Source organism: Amphiura filiformis, chromosome 13 (genome assembly GCF_039555335.1).
Source record: "Amphiura filiformis chromosome 13, Afil_fr2py, whole genome shotgun sequence".
In the NCBI taxonomy this organism is placed as follows: Eukaryota; Metazoa; Echinodermata; class Ophiuroidea; order Amphilepidida; family Amphiuridae; genus Amphiura; species Amphiura filiformis.
This window is the reverse complement of record NC_092640.1, coordinates 954,204-976,399: the sequence shown is the minus strand read 5'-3', so window position 1 is coordinate 976,399 and position 22,196 is coordinate 954,204. Positions and strand designations below refer to the sequence as shown.

The 22,196-nt window shown below is 36.7% G+C and overlaps 1 protein-coding gene across 1 annotated transcript in view; it reads left to right on the top strand.

Moving 5' to 3' along the window:
* Nucleotides 1-22,196, top strand: part of LOC140168760 (uncharacterized) — a 140,324-nt gene that overhangs the window by 92,191 nt on the left and 25,937 nt on the right. The gene's annotated exons all lie outside the window — the stretch shown is intronic.

Sequence of the window (22,196 nt, the reverse complement as noted above, 5' to 3'; positions counted from 1 at the left end):
CAATGTCATTTAGGAAAATGATGAAAAGTAAAGGGCCTAAGACTGAACCCTGGGGCACACCACATGTTATATTACGATATGATGAGTTACATTCATCTAAACAAACATACTGAGTTCTATTGGTAAGGTAACTCTTGAACCACTCGAAGGCACTTCCTCTGATACCATAATGATGTAGTTTATCAAGAAGAATGTGATGATCAATCGTGTCGAAGGCCTTCGAGAGGTCCAAGAAGATGCCCATTGTATGTAATCTTTTATCAAGGTCTGTAGCAATCTTATCATAGGCGGTAATGAGTGCCATGTAAGAGGAGAGCTTTTTTCGGAAACCAAATTGACAATTATGAAGCAAATTATGACATTCAAGAAATGTATACAATCTTTTATGAATAATACTTTCAAAAATTTTGGAAAACACAGGTAAAACAGATATAGGACGATAATTGTTACATAAAGTAGCATCACCAGATTTGTGAATGGGAACGACACGTGCAATTTTAAGTTCATCTGGTACAATACCTGAGCTGATAGACAAATTAAAAACATGACATAAGGGTATTTTAATTAAATCAATGACAATCTTGACAATGTCTGGTTTAACGTCATCAAAACCACTGCTAGTACCAGCTTTAAATGAACAAATATCAACGACTTCCTCAACATCAGTTGGAGATAAGAAAAGAGAGTGCATAGGTGATGGAACTGAATTGAGAAAATCATTGAATTTTGTTGGAGTTGAAGGAATATTACTAGCTAAATTAGGACCAACATTAACAAAGTAATCATTTAAACCATCAGCAATTTGCTGTGAATCGGAAACAATAGAACCATTAATGACAAAAGAATCAGACAAAGGCTTCTTCCTTCTATTACCTAAAAGATCATTCAAGACACCCCAAGTCTTTTTAAGATCACGTTTGTGGACATCAAGTAAGTTACAGTAATACTGCTTTTTAGATGCACGAATAACAGAGGTCAGTTTGTTCTTATAATCTGACAAGGCACGCTTGTTAGAAGCAGTTGGTGATGATCTATACTTTCGGTAGAGTTTGTCCTTTCTGCTGATAGACCTAAGAATTGCCTTGGTGATCCATGGTTTATGAGGAATGCCTTTAGCCCGAGAGATACGTTTGCGCTTAACAGGAAAAGAGCGATTGTACAAATCATTGAATTTTGTAACAAAATTGGAATAGGCTTTCGTAGGTGATGAATCATTCATAATATTATCCCAATCTGTGAGCTGAAGATGATTCTTAAAGCAATTAATATTATCTTGATTAAATGTACGACAATTGATAAATTTAGGACTATGTTTATGTAAATCAATAGCACCAGTAACTTGAAATACGGGATAGTGATCGGTAATGTTATTAACAAAAATACCCGACTTAATCTGCTTACTAAGAACATTTGTGAATATGTTGTCAAGAATACTCGCTGAGTTATTAACAATACGTGTAGGACGATCTATAAGTGGAAACATATCATGAGAATAAAATTATTGACAAATTCATTAACCTTGTTGTCGGTGTCATAATGAAGAATATCAAGATTGAAGTCACCAGAGATGTAACACAATTTATTTTCAAGTGAAATACGATCGAGACAGTTAGACAAATCAGAATTAAAAGAATCAACATTAGTACGATGGGCACGGTAAACATTACCAACAATGATGTTTTTGGATTGTGGAGAAATGATTTCAACAAAAATGGATTCAGAATGATCAATATCATTACGATCGGCTTGAATCAAATTTAAATCGGGTCTGGCTTTAAAAGATAATGTATTATGAACATAAAGAGCAGCCCCGCCACTTCTCCTACCTTGACGAGGGATACTTATCAAATTATAATTGGAAATGTCAATCAGGTTTGAATGATCCTCCTTGAACCAGGTCTCGGACAGGGCAATAATCGAAAAGGTGAAATTCAAATTTGAAATAAATGCATTGATAAAATCCTGGTTCTTGTTGAAACTACGTACATTTAAATGCAAAATAGAAAACCCAGCTTTAAACGACAAGTTAAAGTCAGATGAAGGATCAAACACATAGTTGCAAGAATTTAAAGTGCCAAGGTTCTGAAGGTAATCATGCGATTTGTCGTTAATACCAACTTCAAATAAGAAAGGATTGAATTTTAAATCTAACATCTTATTATAATCATAAGAATTATTGAAATAACGAATAGTAAACAGAAATTCACCATCATCAAGAATGTGATTAAATGGGAAAATATCACCAGAGCATTTGTAACAGAACCAATTGTCGTCTTCAAGATTACCATAAACACATCTTTTATGATACATAGCTTTACAGAACTTACATTGAATAGAATTGCAATTCACCTTATAAATACACTTAAAACTCATGGTTTTCTATTGTCTTAGTTACAGACATGAACTTGATTATGATGTTTATATCTAGTAATTTCAAAATCTTAGCATATCATCTTGTCTAATTATATTAATTGCACAAGGCACGTGTATGGCTTCATCATTTCCCTCCATTGGTTTTATGATCTTTCTTTGCATCATCATTTTAAGCATACACTTGGCTTTGCAATTAACTTACTTTAGTGCTATTGTTTCAAATAATTACTCTACTTTGTCTCATCTACTATACACTGATTACATGTCAATTCCCACTTAAATATTGAATTATGTTCAGTATCCCTCACTTGATCATGGGTTTCTATTGTCTTAGTTATAGACATGAACTTGATTATGATGTTTATATCTAGTAATTTGTATTTGAGTTCAAAATCTTAGCATATCATCTTGTTTAATTATATTAATTGCACAAGACACGTGTATGGCTCCATGATTTCCCTCCATTGGTCTTATGATCTTTATGTGCTTCCTCACTTTAAGCATACACTTGGCTTTGCAAATAACATACTTTAGTGCTATTGTTTCAAATAATTACTCTACTTTGCCTCATTTACTATATACACTGATTGCATGTCAATTCTCACTTAAATATTGAATTATGTTCAATATTTCTCACTTGATCATGGTTTCCTATTGTCTTAGTTACAGACATGAACTTGATTATGATGTTTATATCTAGTAATTTGTATTTGAGTTCAAAATCTTAGCATATCATCTTGTCTAATTATATTAATTGCACAAGGCACGTGTATGGCTCCATCATATCCCTCCATTGGTTTTATGATCTTTCTTTGCATCCTCACTTTAAGCATACACTTGACTTTGCAATTAACTTACTTTAGTGCTATTGTTTCAAATAATTACTCTACTTTGTCTCATTTACTATACACTGATTGCATATCAATTCCCACTTAAATATTGAATTATGTTCAGTATCTCTCACTTGATCATGGTTTTCTATTGTCTTAGTTACAGACATGAACTTGATTATGATGTTTATATCTAGTAATTTGTATTTGAGTTCACAATCTTAGCATATCATCTTGTCTAATTATATTAATTGCACAAGGCACGTGTATGGCTCCATCATATCCCTCCATTGGTTTTATGATCTTTCTTTGCATCCTCACTTTAAGCATACACTTGACTTTGCAATTAACTTACTTTAGTGCTATTGTTTCAAATAATTACTCTACTTTGTCTCATTTACTATACACTGATTGCATATCAATTCCCACTTAAATATTGAATTATGTTCAGTATCTCTCACTTGATCATGGTTTTCTATTGTCTTAGTTACAGACATGAACTTGATTATGATGTTTATATCTAGTAATTTGTATTTGAGTTCACAATCTTAGCATATCATCTTATCTAATTATATTCATTGCACAAGGCACGTGTATGGCTTCATCAGTTCCCTCCATTGGTTTTATGATCTTTATGTGCTTCCTCACTTTAAGCATACACTTGGCTTTGCAATTAACCTACTTTATTGCTATTGTTTCAAATAATTACTCTACTTTGTTTTATTTACTATTATACTGATTGCATGTCAATTCCCACTTAAATATTGAATTATGTTCAATATTTCTCACTTATTCATGGTTTTCTATTGTCTTAATTATAGACATGAACTTGATTCTGATATTTATATCTAGTAATTTGTATTTGAGTTCAAAATCAATGATCTTCCCTGCACAACATCTACCCCACATTTCATATTGTTTGCTGATGATACCAATATACTTTTTTCACACCGTGACCCTAAATTACTTGAATTAACTGTAAATAGAGAACTTAAAATAATATCTAACTGGTTTAAATTAAATAAATTGTCACTAAATATAAAGAAAACGAACTATATTGTATTCAAAAATAAACATAACAATAAACCTGATATTTCTTATGATATTAAAATAGATAGCACACCTATTGAAAAAGTAAACACTACCAAATTCTTAGGCCTGCTTATAGATCACAACCTTTCCTGGAACTCCCACACACAACACATTTCAAAAATAGTTTCTAAATACAACGGCATCATCCGTAAGGTCAGGCAATTCATCCCTTCATCTTCTATTCTTACTCTCTATAACTCCCTTGTCCTCCCATATCTTTCCTATGGTGCCCTGGTATGGGCTGACCCCAACAACTCTAACCTACATTCACTGTTCCTTCTTCAAAAGAGAGTTATTAGAACTTGTACCTACTCCCTATGGCTTGCTCACACTGATCCTCTATTTTCCTCCCTTCAAACTCTAAAACTCTATGATATCTATAAGCTTCAACTTGGTTCTTTTATGTTTCAGTTTTATAATGGTCTACTCCCTCCTGATCTTCTTCATGACAATTTTTTCAACATTGATGTATTTGCTCACCCCTATAACACCAGACATGCTAATGAGCCATTCATCATTCCTACTAAATCTGTTCTTGCTGGTAACACTTCTAAAACCAGAGGACCGCTTCTCTGGAACTCTCTCCTCTTAACATCAAACACTCTGTATCACATGTTGCCTTTAAAAGCAGGCTGAAAAACGTTTCATCGGTGAATATGATTTGGCATAGACACTACATGTTTACCCTCGAAGCTTTACGGTAGTTGTGCTTGATTTTCTCATTATGCTTAGCTGCTATCCAATCTTTGTATTGTGTTCCCCATGTGTTCCCTTTGTGTGCTTTAATTATCTTCTACTGCTTGCATTCCTACAATAGTAGCCACCGAACTTCACATTAATACTGCATCATCAGAATCATCATCAGAAACCGTAGGCGTTTGTCTCCATTATGCTCTTGACGTAATTAGTAGCTATGACCTTCACTATTCTTCTCTTTCTTTTCTTTTCTTCCCTTTCATATCCTTTTTCTTCTTTTCTTTCTGTCGGATATGTGTATGTGTATGTTTAGTGTGTCCATGAGGTCTCTGCACCTCACGCCCCGCGTTTAGCAGAGTCCTCGTCAATCATCTCTTTTCCCTCTCAATTTCCTTTGCTCAACAACCTAGTTTAGAATTGTATTACTATACTCTGTATTTATTGTATCAATGACCATTTAAAATGTATTCTGATAAGCATGCATTATTATGTTGTTGTATTTATTTATATTATACTGACATAATTGTTACTAATTGATTGTATCGATATATAATTATACCATTAATTCTTGCCTCATATTTCGTATTAATTTTGACCATTCATTATATCAATGATCATTCATATATTTTGTATAATCTAATGCTTGCTTAATCTTGCTTGATAATTAATCATGCAGTACTTTATTGTATTATCATTATTGTTATTATTTGTGTTATTATTATTATTATCATTATTTTTATTATTATTATTATCATTACTGTCATTTAAAATGTAGTCTGCTTAAGCATGCATTATTATATTACTGTATTGACTTACATTATATTGATTTAATCGTAAGCTTGATTATACTATTGATTCCTGATTGTATTTAATATTCTAGCTTTATATATTTTGTATTACTTTGTTGGCTTTTATGTATTACATGCATTTTGATGATTGATGAAAATAAAATATGAATGAATGAATGAATGAACTTATTACATTGATTACACTCAGCCATCACACTACCAACATATAACAAAGAAACACAAGAAACAAAGAAAAAAAAAATAATACACGAAGAAAATCGAAAAATCTAAACAAGAATATGAAATAATAAGAGAATAAATATATGCAAAAAATAAAACTGGGTTGGCGGGTCAGGGACACGGCCAGCACAAAAAAAAGTGATTATTTCATAGGGACATATAGAGAACATAAAAGAGATGAATAAAACATGTTAGTGGGAAATGGAAAAGAAACTCAACAAATGGTGATGAAAAATGACTAAACATACTAAAGGCATTAATTAATGATCATGAAAACATATGTCTCAAGCAAACAATGTGTGAAAAGAGATTTGTTGAGGTAAACCTTGAATAATCCAGGTTGAGTACAGAATCATATTAACATGAGAAGATACTAGATTTAATTTACAACTGCTACGGAACTACTTTGAAAAACAGTGATTATATCGGTGACGAAAATATTGTAGGCACCAGAGGGTTAGACCTCTAACGTTTCTGAAACAGCATGTTAATTAATCATCAAAAAATGAATATTAATATTAATATTAATAGCACTGATATTTAAATATATCGAATTAGAGTCAGGTAGCTTTAACATGGTTATCACAAAAGCTATTCTCTGTATTTTTACATGAAAACTCAGTTTCTTTTAAGTTACCTTCACAAACTTGTTCACGTGACTTTTGGCTAATTGGTCAATTTTGACTGTAAACATGGTAAAGATCATTTTGATCTCTATGCCACCTGCATTTGTGTCCGAATTCACCACAGGTTCTACATTGAACTGGATATTTGAAATGACATTCACTACTTGTATGATTTGTTAATCCACAATTGAAACAAGCTTTCCTGGAAGAGTTTCTTTCATCGTATTTTCCAGGTCTCTCGTATGTATCATATCTTTCATTGTGCCGGCGATCATGATTACCGTGGTCATGAGACCGAAATTGTTCGTGATTGTATACTTTGCGTTCCGAATGGCGTTTATGCCAACCTGAGTGTCCATTTCGCGAGTCATTTGTATATCTTTGATTTTTCTTGGTGTACCCGTCATGATCATATGAAGATTTCCGAGATAATTGTGGATGTTCTTTTTTCCATCTTGGTTCCGTGTTTCGTTTTGCATAGCGGATGTCATGATCGCTAGATTCACGGGAATCATACCGTAATGTTCTGTGACGTTGATTGTCACTCTTCTGTTTATGGACGTTCAGCTTTTTTGCCTTCGACTTGCTCTTTGAGTTGCGTCTGTGCGTTACGGTGAACCAAGGCGGACTGTCTTCGTCATTGTCCACAGCTGAGCCTAGTGATATGTCACTTCCGCTAATATCAGGACTGGGGACGGTTGGAAGTTGATTTCTTTGTGACATGCTTTCCTTCTGCACTTCAATTATTTCAGATATTTGCTCTTTTAGGGCTTTGTTTTCTGCCTTTAATGCTTTCTGTTGTTCATACATTGTCTTTTGCCAAGCTGAGAGCACATTTATGTTTTTGTTTAGTTCTCTAATAAGAGAAGGCACGTTTTTGCAATTACTACAGCACCAATTACTAGTCTTAGCGGGTCTTCTACTAAGATTGGCACATGAAAGGTGAAATTCTTGTTGGCAAATAAAGCAACGACATGATACTTCGCCCTCTTTGATGGTCTTACACGTACCGCTACAATGTTGCACTGGAACACTCGCATTTTCACTGGGTGGAATTTTTGAGGGAGTTTCACATATTGTCCAGTTGCCAGATGTTGTTTTCTTTGCTGAGGCTCCTGGGTCAATTTTCTTAGCGGACGATTTTTGGAGTTTTTGGTGAGATGGAACAGTTTTAGAGGAGGCTCTTTGGTCAGGAGGAGTTTTCTTAACTGAGGCTTCTCGGCTAGAAGGAATGTTTAATGCCGTTTTCTTTGTAACAGCTCCTTGGTCATGAGGAATTTTCTTTGCGACAGCTTTGTGCAATGATGGAACAGTTTTAGCGGGGTCTTTTTGGTCGGCGGAAATTTTCTTAGCTGAAACCTTTTGGCTAGATGGGGTATTTAAAGCCAAGGCTCCTCGGCCACGTTGATATTTCTTGGGTATGGCCCCTTGTTTCCTTATTTCCTCACACTTGTCACATAAGAAATAATCGCATTGCCTGCTGCTAACACTCTTGTCTAATTTGTTACAGTCATCACAGCGAAACATTTTCTGTGTTTACTAGGCCTTCGCCTGACTGGTTCCAATTAAATTGGACGAATATTATAATAGAGTTTATCACACCTCACTGGCTTGTTGATGTAGAACAGGTCTTTAAGATAGTTTGTTACACTGTGCTCACAAAGTACAAAAATCAATACTAGATACGACTACTATATGTATTTACACGCAACGGGTATAGTCTAAAACGAGAAATTTTCAGTTCGTTATTTCTCAGGAATCAATCACGTTGCACGAAATTTCAAAAGTCAGGTTTTGTCTAGATGATCTTAGATGATGTTTTGATATACTATATTTCAGAAGATATCACGAAGTCAGTCGAGAAAATCATAAATACTTGCGTTTTTGGAGCACACAAAATAACATCCGAGCCAGTTCAGTGTTGCCAGTTCAACATCCAATTGAGTTTCTAGTTCTAAATGGCTTTGTTATTTCAAAAGAAGTAACATAATCGGTGATAGATGACTCGCTGCTGTTCAAAAGGAAATATAAAGGTCTTTGGGTGACAGATCGAAAGGAAAAATATGGGGTCTTTGGGTGACAGAGCATGTGCTCATAAAATATGGGGTCTTTGGGTGACAGCGGTGCTGAAAAGGGGGGTCTTAACAGCCCTACATATGCGTCACCTCCAAAGTGGGAGTGCCCCCCCAATACCCAGGCCCGGATAGAAAGCATCTCAACTTCCTAGACATCTTTCTTCATAAGTTATAACTGAATTTTAAAAAAATTATGGCCTCAAAAAAGGAAGCGGGAGGTGACGAGAAACATGTTTGATTTTGTAATCGGCCGAATAATCGTCCGAATAATCGTCATCGTCATCGTCATCGTCATCAATTTCATCCACTTCCCCCTATAAATTCGTCCAGTCCTATTTCCCTAATATGAACTTTAAATAAAAAATGGAATTTCAGTTGTGGGCCTCGAACCCACGCCACGGCTACATACAGAATACTCAAGTCGAACGCGCTAATCCATTGGACCACCTGACTTATTGGTAGTCGAATTGAATTTTAAACATATAGTAAGCAAAAGATTTAAGGTACCAGTTATGTATACTGGACATTTTCATTTGGGGGGGACATAATAAATGAGGGGGCAGGCATCGTTCATGCTATTTGTGTTTTTAAGCGCGTCAACACCCTCGTCGCACTCAGGGCGACACGGGGGGTCTGAGGAGAGTCTTGGGATCTGTTTGGAATGTGTCCCCGGAACAGTGGCGTAGTTTCCTTTTGACATGGAGGGATGACGTTTGAAAAGTTGTCTTGAAGTATAGTGAATCGAGCACTTTTTTGGTGGAAAAAGAAGTTTATATTTTTGGCATATTGAAGCTAAGTGACATATGGTACAAAAAGAAGAGGCGTCAGAGAAGTAGAAGAAAACGAAGAGAACAAATTGAGTCCATCCTAGAAAGTGGTAAAGGACCAAAACAGATCTCCAAAATGAACAGTAAGAAAACTAGAATCAGCCAGATGAAAGACAAAATGGTATTCCTACATCTAGTAGAGAAGAAATACTCAACATCTGTGCAGAGTTTTACCAAGACCTATATAGCTCTCATTCTAACCAAAGTAAACCAAACTTCTTGTCTCCAGATCAAACAGACATACCTAATGTAAATGTTAAAGAAGTAGAGACAGCAGTAAAACAAATGAAAGACAACAAAGCACCTGGCACTGATGACATATCCAGTGACGTGTATAAGATAGGAGGTGCGGAAATCATCACTCAATTAACAAGACTATACAACCAAATATTGACAGAAAAGAAGATACCAGCAGCCTGGAAGGAAGCTAAGATTATTCTTCTACATAAGAAAGGAGATAAAGAGGATATCAAAAACTACCGACCAATTAGTCTGCTATCACATGCACATAAAATTTTCACACGAATCATTCAGAATAGAATCAAGAGAATCTTGGATGAAAATCAACCTAGAGAGCAGGCAGGCTTCAGAGAGGGCTTTTCAACAACTGATCATCTACATGCTTTGAACCAACTGATTGAGAAAGCAAATGAGTATCAGCTGAAGCTTTGTATTGGCTATATAGATTACGAGAAAGCTTTTGATTCGGTGGAACACAGTGACTTATTTGCAGCCTTAAGAAGGATTGGAGTCAACGAAGGGTATGTTAAGATTCTGGAGGACATTAATTTTTACACAAACGCCACAGCTACAATCCACATAGATAAGGATGTCTCCAAGCCTATCCACATAAAGAGGGGAGTACGGCAAGGGGACACAATCTCTCCAAAAATATTCACAGCTGCCATGGAACAAATTTTCAAACAACTAGATTTAGACGAAAGAGGTATCAACATTGATGGAGAATGGTTAACTGACCTGAGGTTTGCAGATGATGTAGCCCTTACATCACCATCAGTCAAAGACTTGGAAGTTCAGCTAAATAGTTTGAACACTGAGAGCAGGAAAATTGGATTAAAAATACACAAAGGGAAAACGAAATACATGACCAACTTTGACACTACAGAGTCCATTGAAATTGACAATGAACCGATTGAGAAAGTAGATAGCTACAAGTATCTGGGCAAGACAGTCAAAATGGAGGACAACACAAGAGAGGAAGTCTTACTAAGAATCAAGGCTGGCTGGTGTTGTTTTGACAGGTACAAAGACATCCTTTGTGATAAAAAGCTACCAATGACATTGAGGAGGCGCATGTACGATCAATGTGTGTTACCCACCATGACCTACGGCGCCGAAACCTGGTCGACAACTAAAGATCTGGAACATAAACTCACCACGACACAACGAGCCATGGAAAGACGTATGCTGAACATAACCATACGCGACAAAATCAGAAACAGTGACATAAGAAATAAAACTGGAGTCAAAGACATCATGGAAAGGATCGGTGAAGCAAAATGGAGATGGGCAGGACATGTGTCAAGAAAAAACGACAACAGATGGACAAAAAGAGTCACCGAGTGGCAACCAAGAACAGGAAAGCGTAGAAGAGGAAGGCAAAGACGAAGATGGCGAGACGATTTAACAGCATATAGAGGCACCACATGGGCAAGGGATGCGCAAGACAGACAGAAATGGAAGATTCTTGAAGAGGGCTTCATACTACAGAGGATGAAACAGCCTAGGTGAGGTGAGGTGAGGTGAGAAGTAGGCCTACTTTATATTTTTCATGGGGGATGCAGGGGGCACTGTGCGGGTTCAAATGGGGAGGGGGGCTCCCGCCCCCTGCCCCCCGCTAGTTACGCCACTGTATATATCCTAAACAAAGACAGATATATGCTATAACTGGAACCAGTAGCCAATACCCGCATCTTTTAGCTCGAATTTAAGACCTCATTCGTTGAAATCGTTCAAGAAATAAAGACACGACGATCCAAAAACCCATGAAGGAAGATGCAAATTCAAAAGCTGCGGTTTGCTCCATTGCATGCCCTACTGATTTGTACATAAAGCGTTCTCGAAGAAGAGAACTAGCGCCGTGCTTCCATTGATTAGCACGTTAAAACTAGCGTCATGCTTCCATTGATTAGATCACAAAAGTGCAACTTTTGATTTCGTTTCTACCCTAGGTTTTAGATCACCGTTTCTTTAATTCTCAACCAATTTTAACCAAAGGTCTTAAATCAAAGCTAAGGAGTACATGTAATGGTTGCTTGTTTTAATTTTGACATATTTGTCTTTGTTTATGATATACAGGGGTAAACATAACTGGTACCTTAATTCTTTGGCTTGCTGTTAACTCAAACCATTACAATCTATGCTCCAACATTTATCGGGTATAGAATAGAAATGCAACAATACGTGTACTGTGCTGCGCACAATGCATCGCTTTTGACTGCATCGTGCATGTATCGGTCACAGCGGCATTCGTCTTAAGCCCAAGTGTTTTTAAAATGCGTAAAAAACAACTTGATTTTAATGCTAATTATTGCACATCTAAGGAAGTCTGATTACCTTTTTGAAATAGCCGAGTGGGCGAGTTTTCGATGAAATATTTTTGTGTAAAAACTGAAGCATCTTAAGTATAAAAGAATATATGAATATTAACTGCACAACATAACGATTCGTGATACCCAATTGTGTTACAGTTGGTGTCGTTTAGGAGACAGAGAATTTTATTTCAATTTTATATAGGCCTACGCCAAAATATTTTTGAATTTAGTGAAAATGAACGCTGAAATGATTATGAAAAATCTATGTAAAAATTACATAGAACCCCGATAAAGATTACTGTTTCATTTTTATAGTATTCTAATCTTCCATTTTCTTAAATTAACTTGGAGGTTCTATGCGAAAATCTTGAATAAAAGGGGGAACGTCTATACCCCGGGGACAATAGGCCTACAAGAAATCTGGCAGGCTCCCTATACATTGCTCGGACCGATCAGGGAAGTGGTTTGTATGTGGTCCCATTTATGGAACTGTCACAATTCCAGGATTGTGACAGCTGTCACAATTGGCAATTGTGACACCTGTCAAAAAGTTGGAATAATTTTGTAACATTGGGTTCGTGCTATTTTCTTAATCAAAGTTTAAAGGGATATTCTGGCAGGGGGGAAACTAGATTATTCCGTAGTCCACTTGCCCATTGTGCATAAATGCACAATGCTTAAAAGCATAAAACTCTGTTCTGTATTAATTTGTGCACAATTGATAGATTTTCACATCTGATCTTTTCAGTCACCGTACTCCCTGTTTGTTAGCTTCCCGATCTTTTTTTACTCGGGCTTTCGCGATCAATAATCTGGTAGATTCTAAAATTCAGTATGAAGTGAGCAATTATAATTTTAATTATAATTATAATTATACCCATTAAGAAATGTTGCATTCAATAATATAGGCCTACGTATACTTTACTTTTACTGTTACTATATAAACTTTTTTATAACCATTTGATGTAATAAACATGAGTATAATTTCAAGTTCAACTGAATGCGTTCATCATGATTAATAACATATTTTTATTTATCAAAAATCGACTATGTCATAGTCTAGGGGAAACCCCGATTTAGTTGCATAAAATGCAAGAGGCGCCACTGACAAGCTACCGTTCGGGTTCGGGCAGCCATAGGGACAGCCCTATTTAGTAACTATAGTGGCAGGAGGTGGGTGGGAGAGGGGGCCGAGGGCCTTCTCCCAGTAGCGGAGCCAGCGGTGGGGCAGAGTGCCCCCTGACAAAAAATGAAAGAAAAGGTGCCCGTCTGACAAAAAATGAAAGAAAAAATCAGGACGCCAAAGGAAAAGAAAAAGGGCAAGGAGCCCCCTTTCTAGCAAAATTCAGGGCCAAAATAGTGTAACATACAACAAATTTCCGCGCTACGCGCGCATATTGTAAAAAATGAAGCCCTTTTCAGCCGGATAATGGGCGAAAATAGTGTAAAATACCATTTTTTGGCACTGCGCGCGCACATCATCATTTATTCCATCATCTTTATTCAAGCACAAATTTAAAAGAATAAAGAAACCAACAAACATCCAAGACAACTGGGGCCTTTACTGACCACCAGACATGGCGTGAACGAAATACAAATTACACATACACAATATTTTTTTTTAAACACCTAAAGCCTTTTTCGAAAAGCTCGAAGACATACAGTCTCTATGTATCGTATGATGCAACTGCAATTTTGTTCGTCTGTGCCCCTGAAATTGTATTTTGCCCCCCCGACCAAGAAAAGCTGGCTACGCCCCTGCCTTCTCCCCTACTATGCCGTTATGGAACATAATTTAAACGGGTATGAGAACCACATAAAAGTGAACTACTGCCGCCTACAATTAATAATAATGTAGAGTGGGTGGGGAAGAATCAACTGGGATTTACTGCTTTCTCGTTCAAGCAATTGCCTTTTGTACGGTATGTTGTTAATATAACTTTGATATTGACGAATGAATGAACTTGATTAAAAGAATGAATGAAAAACAAAATAAAACAAAAAACGATTTCGTCCATTTTTTGTTTTAAATAAGTATGAACGTAGGCCTATGTTGAAAACATGTTTTACTGCTTCTGATCAGTGTGGTCGTTTGCAGGGGGGGGGGTGAGTTGGTTAGCTAAATTCACACCCTCCCCCCTCCCCTAACCAACCCAATTCCAGAATTGTTACAATTCCATGCTTTTGTCAGGCTGCGTCACAAACTTTGAACTGTCACAATTCTAGAATTGTGACAATTCCAGGATTGTGACACAGCATGTCCCGACTTACACCTGATTGGATTTAGCCAAATTCATTGTATTTTTAGGATAACAGAGAACAGAGCAAGTTTGATTTTAAATTCCCCATAGAGTGTTATATTTCATTTTACCACATTAGTTTGGCTTAAAATGACTTAAACAGTATTTTAATATTAAATAATATTGTATAATATTTGGCAAAGAATAACCAATTCAAATTTGACCGAATCGTTCTTGGGATAGGGTAAGATGGGGTAAGTGGGACAGTAGGGTAAGTGGGACACTTACATCTTCATCGCAGCACTAAATCCACCAATACGATACCGAATGGTGACTTACCCCATTGCAACTATGTATTTTATAATTTCACTGCTCAATATTGGAGTTTATTTGGTATTTGAGCTGCGGGAGATGCTGAGACCATAAAACACTACCTTGATGTGGCGGCCAACTTTGAGGAATTATACTTATTTATTACCAAATATTTGAAAATCTTTGCTGAGAATTATGGACAAATTGAGAGATAATTTCATTTACCATAAACAGAATGCTTTTTACAAGCCTGATAGCAGAAAATGATGCAAATGAGCCAAATATGGCCTATTTAGTATGGTGTCCCACTTACCCCATCCACTTGGGGGTAGGTGGAACAGTGGTTCTTGAAATTAATTTTTGATATAATCCTTAAGTGTCCCACTTAGGGCCTACCCCATCTTACCCTAGGCCTACTAATAAATTCAGTGAATAAAGGTGTGAAACTCATAGGCCGCCGCACCATATTACTTTTGGGCAGAATTCGGCAGCTATGATACCATGCTGTTTGTTTTCGTAGCCTGGGCCACATCCCGGGCCACATAAAATTAAAAATTCACGTCCCCAACACAAAGAGAGTGGTTTTTGGGTGTTTTTTCGGGGTTTTTTTTGTTGCTAAATTGAAAAAATACGACAGTTTCACGTAAAATTGTAGTAGTTTTTAGCTTCTGCCAGGAAAACGATGAGGCCCTTTTTTCAAAATATTAAGATTATGAGGGGTTAGACCCCTTAGGGAACAAACCAAAAGATCGATGATCGTAACTGGTTTCGTTTCTCGGCCGACCCCCTTCCTCCCTGCCAGAAATGTAATCTTGACATTTTGGGTCGTGTATTTAAAGGTGTAGTACTAAAAGGGGTATATAATCATAGTGTTACCCCTACCCTACATGTAGGCCTACTATCGCTCTGATGGGTAAATAAATGTACGCCTACTCACACTTTCTCAAACTTGATAACATAATTATAACACCACTGAACAGAAACATAAAAATATAAAAAAGACTGCAAACTGACATAGGGCCTACTACAACAATACAGTTCTTCATTCGCCATCGTTTAGGCATAACCATGATGATGTCTCAAAACGGGACCCAAAATACAGCGTGTCCCAAAAGTAACTTAACATTGTGAATTTGCCATATCTCAAATATTTCCTACTTCATACCAAAATGGAGAACATATTCACATAGATTGATCTTTTAGAATTATTCTGATACCAAAAACAGCATTATTGATGACCTCTTGACCTTACTGTGCAACTGTAGGCCTACATAATGTGTATCAAACCCACAAAAGCAAGCTCAAGCTCATTATGTTATTTGTTCAAGCGCGCACATGATTGATGTGCTTCCCTGAACAATAGAGTTGGTTCACTCACTGCACACGCTACATTTAGGTATGAACATTCATGGATTACATGGCCTAGCGTAAGCGTGACTGCTGTTAAAGGAGTATTTCGTGATCCTAGCATCCTCTTTTTATGACATTTTTCAGTACATATCTACGAAAAAAGCATATTCCCAAAATGTCAGTTGATTCCGATTTTGCGTTTGCGAGTTATGCATGATTATGTGTATTACACTGCTCCATAGACAATACGTTGTAATTTCGTTCTGGTGCACCAGAACGAAATTCAAATTTCGCGATATCTTTGCTAAACGAATTAATCTGCAAGAAATATTTTGTACATAAACATTATGTAGCCAGAGTATTCCAGTGATATAAAAATCTCAACTTTTTTTTGAGAAAAGTGGGGGGATGAGGCTGTGGATCACGAAGTGCCCCTTTAAGATAATATATTGACAATATTAAACTTTACTTTAAAACAGTTGAAGTGAAGATGAATTTCCTATAGATCAACGGATTCAGATCGTATGGTTCTTTGCCGAGACAAAGTTGGACAAACTCACTCAAGCAAAGTTTTAAGGAACATTTTAATGTAAATTATGCACCCAGCCGAAATACAATCCAGCAACTAGTGCAGAAATTCCTATCAACTGGATCTGTTCATGATTTACCTCGGGCAGGACGTGGAAGAACAGGAAGATCGACTATAACGAAGAGCGGTGGCGAAAAGCCCAAGACGACCGTCGACTTTCAATGGAGAACAACGTACCGCATACAACTGTTCATCGAATCCTCAGAAAAGATCTTAAGCAGTTTCCAGATAAAATCCAGATAAAACAGAAAATGAAGTTTGCGCATTGAAAACAAACAAACAATCAAACAAACACAACAAAATTAAACAAAACAGATTTTAAAACGATAACACGTCATATCGTGTTATCACGTCTCAAATGACGAGACTTATTTTGCGTTTATAAAAGTGGGTTTTACGGTATGGTAGATATCCGTTTATTTCATGCCAAAGGGTCATGACCACATACGCATGTTTGGTATCATAACATTTCTAAAAGAATTATCTACATACTGGGCAATTTTTGTAACAACACTATTAACCCAACGCAAGTTATGGCAAATTCACAATGTTAAGTTACTTTTGGGACACCCGGTACATGCATTATAGTGAGTATAGTTGCACATGGTTTTGGCTACCGTTTTCGAGATTACCTGAAGGACTAAAAACAACCGGGACTCCAAAACGAGCATCCACTATAATAGGCCTACATAGCATGTCTTTTTGGGACACCGTTTTCGAGAATACCCTAGTGCAAATCTTGAAAACGGGGGCCCTTAAAATAAGGAAAAGGGACCCCAAAACTACCACCCCTAATTTGGTGTTTCTGGTTTTTGTTTTTTGTTGGTTTTTTTATCCGAGTTATTTGGGCCTAGTTTACGGACACCCGGTACCCGCGGGTACACCATGAATGATGACACGCTTTTAAAATGTTCGCATAAATGTAAATAAACTGATACAAATCATGTCTAAATTTTAATTATTGCAATATTTTTGTTAGTATATAACGGTTTACAATGTTTGTTTTTGATTTAAAAAAAAACACATTTTGATGCGGAAAAGCAAACAAATATATATTGACATATTCTTCATCAGACCGATGTTTTTTTACAAGCGTAATCGAGTATTTTTACACCCTCCCCCCTAAACGAAACTAGTTTCGTTTGTAGGACGTCATCGATCTTTTGGTTTGTTCCCTTAAGAGTTCCACAAACACACTTGCAAGTGATACGCTGACTAATAAACGTGTTGATCAGCATTAACATTTTTAAAATTATTAAAAACTTAAAACTTTATATGAAAATTGAAAGAAAAAAATATGGACCAGGGTTGGTACGATTTAAATCAATTGATTTAAATCACGATTTAAAATGACTTTTTGTTAAATCACTGATTTAATCAACTTTTTCAGTTTTACCATTTTTGATAAATTTAAGTTAATTTCTATCTTGAATTGGCTGTTTTAATTCATTTATAATGCTTCTACACATATTTGAATACAATTAAATACCTCTATGATGTCATTTTATCTATTGCTAAAAAAAAAACATTTTCAAGGTGCAGAATTCAACAGGGTTTTTCAATTTTTTTATTTGAAATTTTCACATCTGAAAACGCGTTTTGATTTTTTGTAAATACCTGATAATATTGTGCAATATGTCTAGCATTCCACTGGTCTCTTTTGACTTTTATATCATGGCGTATAGTTCATGGAATAAAAAAAAAAAATTTAAATCGATTTAAATGAAAAAAAGAATCCGATTTAAATCAAATCAGAAAATTTAACAAATTTCATGAGTTCCTGAGATCCTTAATTGTCTTAACTATTTCTTAATTTTTACGTCTTTACTATTTCTTTATTTCAAACTGGCTAAGTCAGGATCGCGCGAAAAATGTTCCCATTTTGAAGCTAAACTGGTGAAATATGGTACAAAACTGGAATGAATTCGCGCGAAGCGCAAAAAATTTGGCACTTTTTAGATTAAAATGGCCAAATATGGGGTTATTTTGGTCATAAACCCAAAATGGGGTAACTTCGGTCAGCGGGGTAACTTTGGTCGGTCAAATAATTTTTTTCAAATGGTCATATTTTCGTACAGCAATGTTGTTTTTAGTCATATTTGGTGTCAATTTGTTAAGAAATATATTTGGAAGAAATAATAGTCGCTCATGTCCGATTTCCTCGAAGTTTACGAAAAAATCGGGATTTTTGACCAAAAATGAGAATTTTTTTACATTTTTCAGAAAAAATAAAAATCAATATTTGTGAGCAAGGATGTGTGCTTGATTAATTTTGTCACAAAAAACAACAACTTGCCCATATACAGCAAAGATCAATTTTTTTGATTTTTTTTTCTTCATGGAATGTAATAGGCTGACCAAAGTTGCCCCAAATGCGGGGTAACTTTGGTCAGGCTATTTTTAACCCCTAGGGCACCCTTACAAAATTATTAAAAAATCTTTTTCAACTTCAAGGTGTAGAAGGGAACCCTAATGTCATAAAAATGAGATAATTAGAAATATAATTGGTTTTGTTTGGAAGCGGTGGTTTAAAAACTCTGAAAAGTGCCCAAAGTTACCCCATTTTACGGTATACAGGCATCAACATTGAGGGGGGGGGAGGGGATGATTGTATGGACCATCCCCCGGGATCTACGCGTACGCCTATGGTCATTAACTCATTAGCTGAAAATTACCATGTAGTTATTACTCAATAGAGTCATAGTGTTACACCCAAATTGTAAAGTGCGCAAATTTTGTTGATTTGAGCTTGAGAGTACACAATTGGATACTTAACATTCATTGGAATGTGCATGCCTACTCATACATTTTACCCGGAGTTTTACCCTCAAATTTTTTGACCCCCCCTATCAAGGACTGAATTTTTTTTATTCCCCTTTTTTTAGGACCCAAATTTTTTTTGATCCCTCCCCCATATTTTCAAAGCCCCCCCCCCACCAAAGTATTTATGAACACTCCCTTATTCATGTCGTTATATCTCACATAGCGGGGGCATCATTGCACATGTTGAATTTTTTGATAATTTCATGACACATTTTGAAAAAAAAAGTATCTTGAAGTGTCTGATATTTATCCACCGAAATTAGATTTTCCACCCAGTTATTTATGTAGGCTATTTCCTATATCTCTCCCTTCGTTCCTTCTCTCCTTCCATTCTTCTATCATTTATTTATTTAGCCTAGGCCAATTTATTTAGTGATTGATTGATTAAAAGACAAATAATGATTTGTAGACCAAATGGGCAATAGACCAAATGGAGATAATGGGATTTAGACCAAATTAATGTTAGGCCTATTAGACTAAGGGGTTGTGCAATAATTATGATGGGGGGGGGTAAAATTTCTAAATGGCGTGCCAAAATTGCTTGACCCCCTCTCGACTTGGCAAAGATTACTTGCCCCCCCCCCTCTTGGCTTGCCAAAAATTGCTTGCCCCCTCTCGGCCTGCCAAAATATCGTTGCCCCCCCCCCTTGCACATGCCAAATTTTGGGGTTCCCAATTTGCCAACTTTAAATGGTTATTATGCCTATGATGCGAGCGTAGCGAGCACGACATTTTGCATAGGGCCTAGGCCTATTAGAACGTTTCTGTACTGTTTCCTAAGCCTTTTAGAGCGTTTTGTTTAAATGTAAATGTGTGCTAAAAAAGCTTTCTCCCCTCCCTCAGCCTGCCAAAAATGGCTTGCCTCCCCCCCCCTTCTTGGCCTGCCAAAAATATCCCCCCCAAATTTTACAATCTCCCTGGCTCATAATTATTGCACAGCTCCTAAATTGTTTTAGACTTTTTGATTATAAGCATACAGACCAAAATTAATGGTTCTTAGACTAAATTATGGTTATTGGATCTCTTGGTTATTAGACTAAATGGTCAGGCTGTGAACATATTATAGACCGCAAGGGTTTAGACTAAGTGGGATTTAATTATCCCCCCCAATTTTACAATCCCCCGGACTCATAATTTTTTTATTGCACAGCTCCTAAATGGTTTTAGACTTTTTGGTTATACCGCAAGGGTTTAAAATAATTGAATTTATAATATGTGGGTATAAAACGACATGATATTAGTCCAAAGTTATCACCATATTTAGTTCTACATTGGGCTTCTACCATAAATTAGCACATTTATGTTTACGTTACATTTAGCCAATTAAGCGCAACATTTGTCTGCGCGTGAGGACCCCTCTGGTAAAAAGACAGACCGCAAAAGTGAAAGTACGCCCTCACTGCATGAATAGCGTCGTCTGCTCGATCCATGCATCAGCCGCGCGCGGCCGGTATCTGTCTCTCTCTCTGCCTTCCCGATGAAGCTTGCATTGCTTGTTGTAACAGGACCTGTGCAGTGTGCTTCATTTTTTTTAAAAGCTATCATGCTATCAATGTTCTTTAAACCAAAAAATTTGTCAGAATACTATTCACAATATTTATATAAGTATGCAGGTAGGGTAATTATCTAGGCCTAGCTTGGTCTGATGTAAAAATATATTGCCTTTTGTCAGGTATGACTGAGGCTCTGACTGAGCTTAGATAGCTCTTTTGAAGCAATGCTTAGCATGCATGCATGCCTAGCCCTAGCCCTTATTAATATTATAATATTTTTGCGTTGATATAGGCCTACAGTGTATTAAAAGCTGCAATTAAACAGCTAAGCCCATCACCATCATGCCCATGACATGCATGTTGATGTTGTGGCCGTGGTCAAAACAGCAAGATAAATAAGCCTGCCTTGCTTGACTTTGTATAAAACATTGCTATAGTAGCTAAAATTATAGTTTCTCAATCATGAGAGCTCAATAGGCATGCAATGACAATTGCGTAAAGCGTACAATGCCTACCACCATGACCACACACGCTTTGGGTAGCGCTGCATTTCCTGTTCGTGCACAATCGATCGCGCTATCGTGTCATTCCACTAAACTTGCGACAGTACGCAGTGCATGCAGTACATTCATACTCTCATGATCGAGAAATTATTATTTTAGCTATAACTTAAGTAAAATTTAATTTGAATGAACACAGCTGTATACGCACACTTAGAGTTAGACAGAAGTGCGATTTGCAAGTTACGCTGGCGACACAACTGCATACACGCACTGATTCTAATCTGCCACTGCGAAATCCAACATGGCGTAGCCTTTAAAATTGAGATGAGACAGACTATTACTTAGAGGAGAAAGAAAACAGAGAGCGTACCACCAGTCAAAGTCTCCGCATCACTGTGACCCGATAATGAGGGCCGATTGTTCCATGAAATGCGACAGGCAAGACTGCTACGCAATTACCGCGTATTTTCATGGTCTATCGCGTAATCGCGAAAGCACGCAACGCTCTATCGCGTATACGCGAAGGCACGCAGCGCTGGCATGATTGTTTGACACGGCATGATCGAACAATCGGCCCTCATGAATATGCGAGAACTCACCGCATACAATACACGGGGACTTTGACTGGTGGTACGCGCTGTTTTCTTCCTCCTCTGTGATTATAGTATCATAAGGGCGGATTCACTCGGCCGGACATCCGGGAACATTGTCCCCTTCGTCCCCTTTGCACAAGCGCGCGCATAGCAACCAGCTCGAGAAAGGGAACTGCACATGCGCTGCACAT